The 11,032-nt window shown below is 38.3% G+C and overlaps 1 long non-coding RNA gene across 1 annotated transcript; it reads left to right on the forward strand.

Annotated features, from left to right (window-relative positions):
• The first annotated feature begins 2,729 nt into the window (after positions 1–2,729).
• Positions 2,730–3,972, forward strand: LOC136363236 (uncharacterized). Its single transcript, XR_010743944.1, has 2 exons — positions 2,730–2,807; positions 3,195–3,972. It is a non-coding gene; the product is annotated as an uncharacterized lncRNA (long non-coding RNA).
• Positions 3,973–11,032: the final 7,060 nt, after the last annotated feature.

Consider the following 11,032-nt stretch of genomic DNA (forward strand, 5'->3'; position numbering starts at 1 on the left):
ACAAATCTTTCTGACACCATGTAATAAAGTGGATCAAGGGCTGAAAAAACCACCCTTCTTTTCTGATGGGTTATTTTGAAGCAGGATCATTTCCCTTTTTCAGTGTAAAGGGATGGCCCAGCAAACAGTTGTGCCATCAGTGGTGAAGGAATACTACACCTCTTTCTAGCAGTGAGTGGTGGAGGAGAAGGAATATGTCAAACTTCATTAATTCTGGGTGGAAATTTTATTTTGATCTAGGCCACCTGATCATTGGTTAGATAAAGCTGTTTAACTACTTGAAGACCGCAGAGGGCATATAGGCATCAATATCCTTCATGCATTGAGTTCAAAGCCTAGGAAATCTCCACAGGGAAAGGACATGTAATGATGTCTTCAGAAAAGCTGTGCATGTTTGTTAATTAAAAAAAAACCAAACCCAACTGGAAAGGCACGTCAGTAGTGGTCCCTCCTCTAAAGACCTCACAGTACAGTTTTGAAGAAGGCAAAATGAATGTGATAATTAGAAAGACAAGTCAACACACATAGAAATAATAACAGTTCAGATCAGATCCTGGGAAGTTGTATCAGGTTGTTGTATTCACAATCCATCAAAGAAGTGGTTTAAGAGATGTACTTCCCCATTTAGTGCTTCCACAGAGACTCCCCAAACCAAGCTGCCACTCATTTGCTCACTCCTCCCTTTCCCCTCTTCCTCTCCCCTTCGGAAGGATGGGAATGAGGATTGGAGGCACAAAAGGTAAAGAACACCTTAAGGTTAGGGTAAGGACAATTTACTGGAAACAGCAATGAGATAAGAAAATGAACAGTGACAACAAAAATACTAATAACAAAGTGTTCAAGACAGACAAACTATTCACATGTGGTTGCTTGGAATGGTGTTTCCCCCTCTGTGAGAGAGAGTGAACAATACCAGTGCTCTGCAAAGTAGGTGTGAACACCAATCCAGGCTGCATGTTGATGACTCTTGCTCAGTTTTGAGAGGTGGTGGTGAATATATATGCTGAAAATCTATGTATGCCTCATATTTCTAATTGTGTTTGTTCTTATTTCTGAAAATATCCAACACTCTTCCAGGGCAGGGAGCAGGCCCGTTGGCAAGAAGCTGTGGACTAAGCTTTCAGTTCAGCTTCCTGCACTGCACATGTCCTATGAATAAATAAGGCTTCACTGGTTTAGGCTGACAACTTTCATTGAGTGAATTTGTTTGAGACTGGTCCTAGTGTTTGCATTTTGGCTTTTTTAAGAACAGGTGATGTTGAAGGGAAGTGTTATGAAACAGCACCTGAGCTTATCTTTTGAGGCTTGGTCTTTCCCTCCTGATCTTGACTTCACTCAGCACAGCTGAGGTGTGGCACTAAGCAGATAATCCCCCCTTCAGCAGCACAGCTGAATGCTGTTAATCTTTCAAATTGTCTTTAATTAAGTCTTATTGGTTAACTTTGCATGTGCTTCATTAGTAACCAAGTACATCACTAGTGGCAGAAAAGAATAGTTTTCTTTCCTTAGCTGAGAGAATTAATCCTTGAGAAAAATGTGAAGATATGACGATGCTGAGTCATGTACTACTAAGGTATGAAATGCAAGTAACTTGCTGGAAATTTGGAGAGGTTTTTCATCTTTACTAGGCCTTTAAAAAACATTAGTATCTAACTCAAATGGCTGGTGGCTTAAGAAGAGTGAGTGCGGTAAATTTTTAATCTAAGTCTCATGAATGGTTTGGCTGTTGCTACATGTGTAGCAGCAGAAGGAGCTGGTCTGGTGTACTCATGTGTACCAGGAAAGTTCTTCTTGCTTGCAAGCACACGTGCAGCTGGAAAATGGCTCTGAACAATAAGCACAGAGTAGCTGTAGTTAAGTACAAACTGCTCTGTAGTATTTATTCCTTCTCATTCACCTTTGTCCTTTTCTTCTTTTTCCTTTTCGTATGTGGTATAGTATTTGAGCCAAATTTCAAGTACAGTAAGTACTCTGATGTATATCAGTGCTGATAATATGCTAAAAATTATGAATTATGTCTGTAAATACATCCTGCTTGAATGTGTAAGGCAGTGTTTGGTGTTCAGTTCTGACAGGTTTCTGGATGTACTCTGAGGACTAGTTATTCTTAAAGAATAGTTCATTACAGTCTGATTTTCCTCTGGGTTTTTTGTTTGTTTTCTTTATTGTACTGAAGCTCCTCTCTGCTGAGGCAGGCTCAAAGAGGCAGACTTGTCCAATGTTATAAAAGGACTTTTAAGATGAAAAAGGTTCTTAGTAAGAAATTTCCCAGATCTGAGGTCTTTACCACAGCTGTTCTGCAAAACTTGGGTCTGATTTCCTTGCACTATAAAGCATTTTTTCCCTTCATCTTTTCAAAAATATTCTCAATATGAGCAAACAAAATTCCTCTCCATGGTCTCTTACTTGCTTGAGTGGCATCATTTGCCTTTGACTCCATGACAGCCTAAACCTGTTTATTTTATCGTTTAGACTAAGGGACTAGGATTTTATTAAAATTTTCACCAAAAATGGAAGCAAGAACAGAAAATAATACAGATGCAAATGTAGCTAACCTTTCCATTGGAATTTCCTGATTTTGAAAGTGGTTTACCAGACTTGGATCAGATTTTGAAACATTTATGCCTCTGTATAACTTTGTATATACACGGATAACATTAGTCATTAGATAAATGTCTGCAAGAACATAACAGTGTGTTCACTTTATTTTTTTTTTCATTTAATTTTCTAGATTTTTCTTAAGAAAAATGAAATGCTTGAAACTTCTCATAGAAGTACTCCAAGTAGGATTGCCAAGGCTGAGGGAGGTCAGTAGATGGGAACTTCCCTGAGACTCATTAATCAGTAGGAGACAAAATAATACCATGGACAGATGGCACATGACTGTCCTGCTGTTCTCTTGCCCCTCACTTACTTCTTGTCAAGCATTAAGTACTGGGATATGGGAGACTAAAAGTGTGCAGGACAATGCTATGGGGGGAGAGGAGGACTTGGGGCATTGAGAGTTTTAATTGGAAATCTGTTACTCCACAGTTTGGTGGTTGTATAGTATGGGGAAGGTGGAAAGTTCATTTTAGTGAACTTTCAGAGCTCTGGATTGCTATGGAAAAGGTTACTTTTTGCTCTTGTGAGGACAATAAAATTCAACTATCTTCTCTCAAATGAGCTGATTAATTTTCATCTTTTTTGGTTAGAAATTTTGGGAATTTCTCATGTCTCAAAAGGGAATCTCTCTTGCAAAGACTGGATCACTTAAACAAACTGACTAAAACTAAAAGGTTTTACAATTATTTTCATTATGTGCAGCAAAACATGTCTCACAGATCTGACTTTTCCAGTACTGCAAAATGTATTTTATGACTTTCCCTTGTCTCAAGACTTCCTTTAACCCAGGTCTTCTAAACACTTGAGGATCTCTCCCCTCTCACAGCAAGAATTGTGTAGTCCCCTTTTCTTTACAGCTGCTGAAGCTGTTCTTTGCTCTGAGATCCTCAGATCTCAGAATGACCCTTTGGGACCAATAGTAGCAGGTGTTAATTGGAACAATCTTTTGGCTGCTATGATGCACTCTAGGGACGAGCTGGGGTTTAAAAGCCATGTGTATGCTTGCCAGATCTGAACAGTTAAACAGAAAGTTTGATGTTTCACATTTCAGGCTTTGTCCCTTGTACTGATTTTTAAATGTACAAATGGAATTTGTTCTAACAGGGATCCTGGGCAGGAGCCATGGTGTTCGTTCACTTCAGGGTATTGCAGATAACAATAGGAATAAGAAATAGTTTGTTTTCCTCCCTTATTAAAGCTTATAAAAATTAGTCATTCTCATGTGTTTAGAATCAATCTGCATTTCTGTCTTTTCAGCGTAGTTTGGATAAAATGGGGTTCACTTGGGCACTTTTTCAAAGATATGACTTATTCTTTGCTTATTATACTTGCATTGGTAGTTAGAACACAGCCACTTAGAAAAAGAAATTGGGTATATTTCACAATACTTCCAGTATCTCCCTACTTGATTGTACTTTCTGTTCCTGCATAATGGGAACTTGGTACTTGAGTTTGGCCATCCAGTATTTTTGCTTTCTCGCAGAGATACAAAGGGATGTGTCTGGAATTCAATCCAATAAAGATTGGGTTTTGACTTATTTTTGGATGCTGGCAGGAGATCTTCTGATGGAAGTGTTTAAATAGGGAAGTCTGGGCTTGCCTCTTCTACCTCTAAGCAAAACCTTTTGGGCTAAATGTCACTGTGGAGCCTAATCTTTGAGGTGGTTCATGAGATGACCAGTGCTGGAGACTCTTACACCCACAGGATTTCTATCAGCCTAGGAATCTGACACAAATCTATTTTCACTCTCAGGAACAACTACATACATGGAGTAGTAGTGAATGTATTCATTTTCTATGAAAAAGGTTTTTAACAACTAAATGAAATAAGTCAGAAATATAAAGCTTGAATTTTAACAACATTTTGTCAAACTGTTAAAGGTTTGATATTCAACAACTTTTTAACAGAAAGCTTTATGAAGATTTTAATGTCTGTGTATTTTGGGTGTCTTTGGGGTTTTTTTGAGCAAAACACAGAAAATGTTGATTCAAAAGACTAATTTTTGTGGAAATTTAATTTCAGTGACATTTTTTTTTTCCATGTTATCATTTCTCTTTTAATCTGCACTTACTGTAAGCATAAAATCACCACCTTGGATGTTTTGTTTTGTTCCCACACAGATATAAATGACCAAACAAGAACAAAAACTATTTTCTTCTACCATACAGCATTTGTGATTTTCCTGCTTTTTGAAAAAGCAGCGTATAGCATTTTCCTATTGAATGGTTCAGGATAGGAATATCAGGCTTTACTGGAGACCAACAGCACATTCAACACAGCAGCAGAAAGCAAAAGAAAGAATTTAATCTGCACAGTTTTAAAATTACTTCAATCTTAACTCTCCCCACCTTTTAAAATTTCTTTTCTGTCTGTTTACCACATGTGCTAACTTTTCTGATGGAGTTTGTATGGTTGAGTACTCAAAAGAAGATCTCACAATGAACCATAAGCCTTTTTCTAAGCCTTTGTAATGTTCCTAACTTTTGATCATGACTTAGAAGAAGCAGTTGTGACCATTTGATGATAAATAATTTACTGGCATGCAAGGGTCCACTGGGCTTTGCTCCCACTCTTTCATCTTCAGAAACTTTCTGCATTGAAATATTTTTTTCTTGCTAGAAGTTCAGCGCCTTTGGTGGCATTTTAATTTTATTCTTGTTCCCCCCGGTAATAAGTATGTTGCTGAGTTGATGTAGATTGCAGGGACAGAGAGTTAAAAATGCTTAATGCTGTGTGGATTTGTGGGCTCTGATCTGTTAAGCAGGCAGCAATGACTTTGCTGTCACTGGGTTTATAAAATCTTGGCATCAGGCTACCAGAGAGACTTTGCCCATCCCACCCTGTCCCCTATTTCCGAGGCGAAGTTTGGTTTGCAGAATTGGATTAACTCATAATTGCAGAGCAAAATCAGCCTTTCAATCATTGCACCATTTACATTTGCTAAATTGTGCTAAGTTAGAACACTGATTTTTTTTTTCTTCCCTTTAATGCATACTATGAAGTCATGATTCTCATAAATCCTGAGACTTCAGAAAGTAAAATCCCCAGGGGACAGTGGTGGCCTATGATTTATGATAAATTTTCATGGGTCATGTTCTTGTTAGTCTTGAGGGGGTAATTTCTGCAGACTTGTGTTGAAGACCACTGTGAGCTGGGGCCATAGGTGAGTTTACACAGATCTGATAGGCACAGAGACACAGACTGGTCTCCCTTTCATTCCCTTTTCACTGCTGCTGTGTTAAGAGGGGTTGGGGAAGCAGTCAGGTTTCTCTGGCATAGTGATGCTTTCTGTGCCCACCTCCCGTGTTGGATGTTGTCCTGCCTCATGCTTTATGCCAACCTTATACTGTGAGATTGCAGCAGGGGAGAGGGAGAAGGGAACCCGACCTTGGTGTGTTGCAGCAAGTCCTGACCAACATGAGGCTTTGGTGAAGCAGCTGGTATAGATTAGAAGAGCCCTTGGGTTGCTTTCATCTATGGAAGGGCAGGGCTGGTGAAAAACTGCCCCCAGGATAGGAGAAATGCATTGGTTTTTCATGGATCTCATCCTCAGCCTCCTCCTTAGTTACATCTAATGAACAATGGTACAGCTGGGAATGTGGCCACACACAGTTTGGAGAATTTCTTTTTGTAACTAGATCTTGGGAAAGATTTCCCTTCAATACAGAATTTCATGGATATCCTTTGTGTGAGTTGTGAAAATAAACAAACAAACCATGTCCTGCAGTTGGAATGTTTCGGACACCATGAAATGAATTTGATTTCCCTGTCTGATGGGATACCAGGGGCACTGCTTGTGAAAGATACCCTAATAGAATCTGAGTACATTTAGATGTGGTTCTTCCAGTCAAGTACCTGGAATTAAAGTATATACTAAATATGGGATGCTATTTCTCTATATTTTTATTGTATTTTTAATTTTTATGATTATATATATATATTTAATATTTCTTAAATTAATAGGAATTTGGCCACCAGAGCTAATTTAGTGGCTCATGGCACCTGTTTTTAGGAGATTACCAGCTGTTTACCATTTATTGTCCACAGTAACTGCAACTGCTCAGACCTTAGTGTGCTTCCCACAGCTTTCCTGAACTGGCTGAGCCAGTTCTGCAATACTGAAGTGGCACTGACAAATGTTGTTACTTGATTATTACACCTTGTTCAGGCATAGCAGGTTTGCATATTTGTATTTCTTTTATTGGATGAGCAAGAATTTATTTATAGTAATTTAATTTGGTGTCCATCCCTTAAGGTTCTTTCTTCAGAATGACTTTGCCAGCTGGTCTGGGGGTACAAATGTAGTATTTTCTTTAGCGTGTATAGTATAGAATTGCATGCTCCCACTCCTAGGTGTAAAAAAATACTTTGTCCACAGAGATGCACAAAAGAACAAATACTTTGTTTTAAATATTTACTGAATATGAATATTGCCAATTTTTACTCCATCTTTTGCAGTCATGAAGGTTATTATAGTCTAATAAAATGCCCTTAGAAAACAAGAGAAGAAAAAGAGGAAGACAGTGATATGGGTATGTGTAGAGAAGTTAAGTGTAACAATCATGGGGTTAACTCAGTTTTGACCCAAGGCCTTTCATCTTTTTATGTTACCTTTTTCCCTCTGTCAAACTGGCACACAGGGGTTTTCTGTAACCTGTCAATAACCAGCAGTATAGGGCTGTGGAGCAGTAAGCCTTAAAGAAAGTCACATGATGGATGTATTTGAAAAGAGGGTGAGGGTTCATGGGAAAGGACCACAAGTCAAAAGGGGGGATGGTGAACACGTGGTTCTTTTTGAAGTCCAAAGAACAGAACATCTCTGCAAAGCATCAGAAATGCTCCAGAGACAAGAGACTGGGTGGCACCACACAGGTGATAGTGGGGAGTAAAATGTAGTATTACTTCTTTCAGCATCCATATCCTATTGGATCAGCTTAAATAAGTAGTGCAATTTCAAGTAAGGCACACAAGTGCATCACAGATGGCTGAACGTCAGTGCAGAGCTGCATTACCTTTTCCCGTTCATGTATACCAAGGTCTGGTCAGATCTCTTTCCAGAGTGAAAAAAACAGCCAGAAACAACATTATCATGTATGGCCTTTGCAGGATGTCTGAAAGAATTTCCAGATATAATTTGACCTTCAGCTGTTTTCCTTGGTTTGGTATAAAGCATGATTTTCCAATGCTTTCTCATTTTAATTTTGTGGTCAGGCCAGTGAAAAGATTACCCCTTCAACTTCCTGCTTTAAAATTATTATTTTTTAATGTTTGGAAGGTGAGATACTGTGGAGAACTGATGGTGAGAACTTTCCACAGAAACTTTCAAATCATACTGGATACCAAGATCACAATGTGTAAGCAAAACACTGGCTTCAGGAGTGACTAGGGAGTACCAGAAAACATAAAAGGATTAGGCTGTTCATTTGCAAACATGTGCTTATACACTAGGACTAAGCATGAACTTCACTGACACAAGTAATTTTAGACCCTAATTCACCTCTTTTGTGGTTTGCTGTTATCTACTCTTAAAGGTGTTGCTGGGAAAATTCAGTCACCACTTTGGTTTAAAATTCTCATACACATAGTAGAAACTAATCCTGTATCTACAGATAGGCACAAATAAATCATGTGTGTGACAATGCATTCTTTTGCTGACCTAGTAGTTTTCTGACTGCTTTTGAATGGCTGAGGAGCCCCTTTCTAGTGTTTTTAGATTACATGATAGAGATCACCTCTCCCTGACAATTCCACTGTTGTCTGTGACCATGTTAGAGCTGTTTTAACGTAGCTGGTATCCAAAAAGATGTACTGATGCCTAAACCAAGGCCTTTAATAAAGACTAAAGTGTGACTGCACTGATGTTTTAGTAGTTAATGTCACACCTGAAATAAAAGCTGAAAGGGGAAGACCCTGAGGAAGGGGATCTGCTCTTGCTGTTCTTAATACTTTGAGCAACACAAACACACTGGAGTACCCAGTATGTCTCCTTCATGGTTCTTATGGAGACTGAAGCACTAAGCACTGCTTCCTAAATGATGTCCAAGTTGTAGCCACTTTCCTGTTTTCTCCCCCTGTGATTTAACCTTGTGGACTGCATCTACTTCTCCAGAGTGAGAGTTGTTGAAGATTTGAGGCAAAACTCTTTAAAATCAGTGTGAGTCGTTCTTCTGGCTCTTATCAGGCTTGCTGTTCTTTGGTGTTATGGTAACGTATGACCCTCAGTTGACTTGTAATTATACACTTGAGGAACAAAGAGATGACAGAATGAAGCTGATGTTTCATTCCAGTAATAAGCTGACTGAACTGGGGAGGATTTACTGCAGCTGGCCAGAGCTAATGGCTGTGAGGATTGTGGTGGCTGAGAGTACCCTCTCATGTGTGTGGAAATTATGAGGAGAAACGGACTCCACCAAGATGAAAATATATTTACTAGTGAGAATTAAAGGGACCATGTGATCCAAGGATGTCTGTCTCTGGGCTGGGAATGCTTACAGACAAGAGATGAGGAGCCAACTTATTGGAAGTTTGGGTCAGCACACACAAGCAGCTGCTGAAAGGGCCTGTCTACAGTTGTCTTCTGCACACCCAAACAGGAGATTTCCTCTATGAGGGAGAAGGCTTTTTTTCCCCATTACATTTTCACATTGCTGGTGTTCCAATTTTTTGATTAAGTGAGGAAAATGGGGACCTTCTTACATGCAGTGATCAGTTTAATCCTTTCTGAAATGGATTTGATGCTGGGAATTCCCACTGAAAACTCCCTACAGTGTTAGTGCTGTGTCCTTTCTCTTCCAGCATGCTGTGATCTCTTTATTTGTACAGAAGGCTAGAGTAATTTAAAAGCTGCCTTGGAGCTTAATAAAACAACATTAAATGCATAAGCCTCTGGTCTTCATCTTCATCCACTCTATGTTCTCTATAATCAACAGTGATTATACAGCAGTGCCTGTTTTTTCCCTACAGGTGAAAATGTTGATTATACTGAGGCTGTAGACTTTCCTTGTAGATTTTGAGGTAAATTAATGTGTTTGACATGTATGTCCATGTATATTTATGTTGCAGTATCACCTAGTAGTGACAGATCTTTTTGTCTGAGATGCATGAAAAAAAAGCCTGAGTGCTTACACATTTACAAGTCCTACAATTGTTTTTGTGTTTATTGCAGCTTTGTTTTTGTTCTGTCTCAGATCAAAAGGTAGTGGATTAAAATCGAAGCATCACCCCATCTGTTTCTTTTTTGAAGGGTGGAGGAGTAAGAGACAGAAAGGCACATGAGAGCACGTACATAACCATATAGGGATGAATATCCACATTCCTTGACAGACTAATACACTGGATGTGTGAGAATTCAAGAACATCAAATATTCCATTAAGCATGTCTTCTTCATGTAGTACTACATCTAGGAGGCACATGAATACTTGAAGTATAGAAATCTCCTTTAGCTGACTTGTTGCTCCTTTGGTACTTTTACATATGTAAGTATCCCTGGTAGTTGTGGATGTGCTTCATTAATGAATAGACATAATCATGCCTTAATCTGAGAAAAATGAACATTTGGCTGAGGACATCATGCATCATTCAGATAACATTCTGAAATTCCACTTTGATTCTTGAATGTTAGCTTTCATTGAAAATGGAACTATGTTATAGTTCTTTCCCATCATCAGAATTTCCCATAAACAAGAATCTTGCTTAAAGCCAAATTCAGCTCTCATAAACTCTGGAGATTAATTTGGCTCATTATACTATGGGCAGTTACTGTTACATGGATTTTTAATCTGGCTGCTTCTTCTACAGTTTTTTCAGGTTGGACTTTTTTCTTGGACACATTCTTTTTAGTATTCTATTGTTATAATTCAGCTGTAGTTACCCTCTGCTGCTTTTATTTCTGAATTAATGGATTTAATACAGGAAAAAAAAGCCACCTTGGTATAATATGATGAATTTTGTCACTAGACCTACTAGATATTGACTTGAATATGCCGATAATGTTGTGAAGTAATTTTTTGAAATTGCTACATATAGTATAAAAGTTAACTTCAGACCTAAGTAGAAAACAAATCTCTATAGTTACATAATCCTGGACACATTTTTCTTTTAGAAAGCTCAGTAAGAAATCTGACTTATGCCTCTATTTAGAGCTCATTAATGGTTCATATTTAATTTTACTATGTGGGTTTTCCTTGTTTTTATGTTTAACATTAATACTTTAATTGCCAGTAGCTGAACAATGAAGACCTGCTACAGTCTGAGTATTCTCATTGGAATTTCTCTTCTCTGCAGTAATCTAATGTTTTTAAACTTGAAAGAAGGAAACAAATTGGTGTAGGAAAGTGGCACACTTTGATTCCAGTAAGGTAATTCTTTCTTTTTCACAGAAAATCTTCTGACTGATAGACCTACTAAAAAAAAAAAAAAAAAAGCCT

Source organism: Sylvia atricapilla, chromosome 6, assembly GCF_009819655.1.
Source record: "Sylvia atricapilla isolate bSylAtr1 chromosome 6, bSylAtr1.pri, whole genome shotgun sequence".
NCBI classification, from domain to species: Eukaryota; Metazoa; Chordata; class Aves; order Passeriformes; family Sylviidae; genus Sylvia; species Sylvia atricapilla.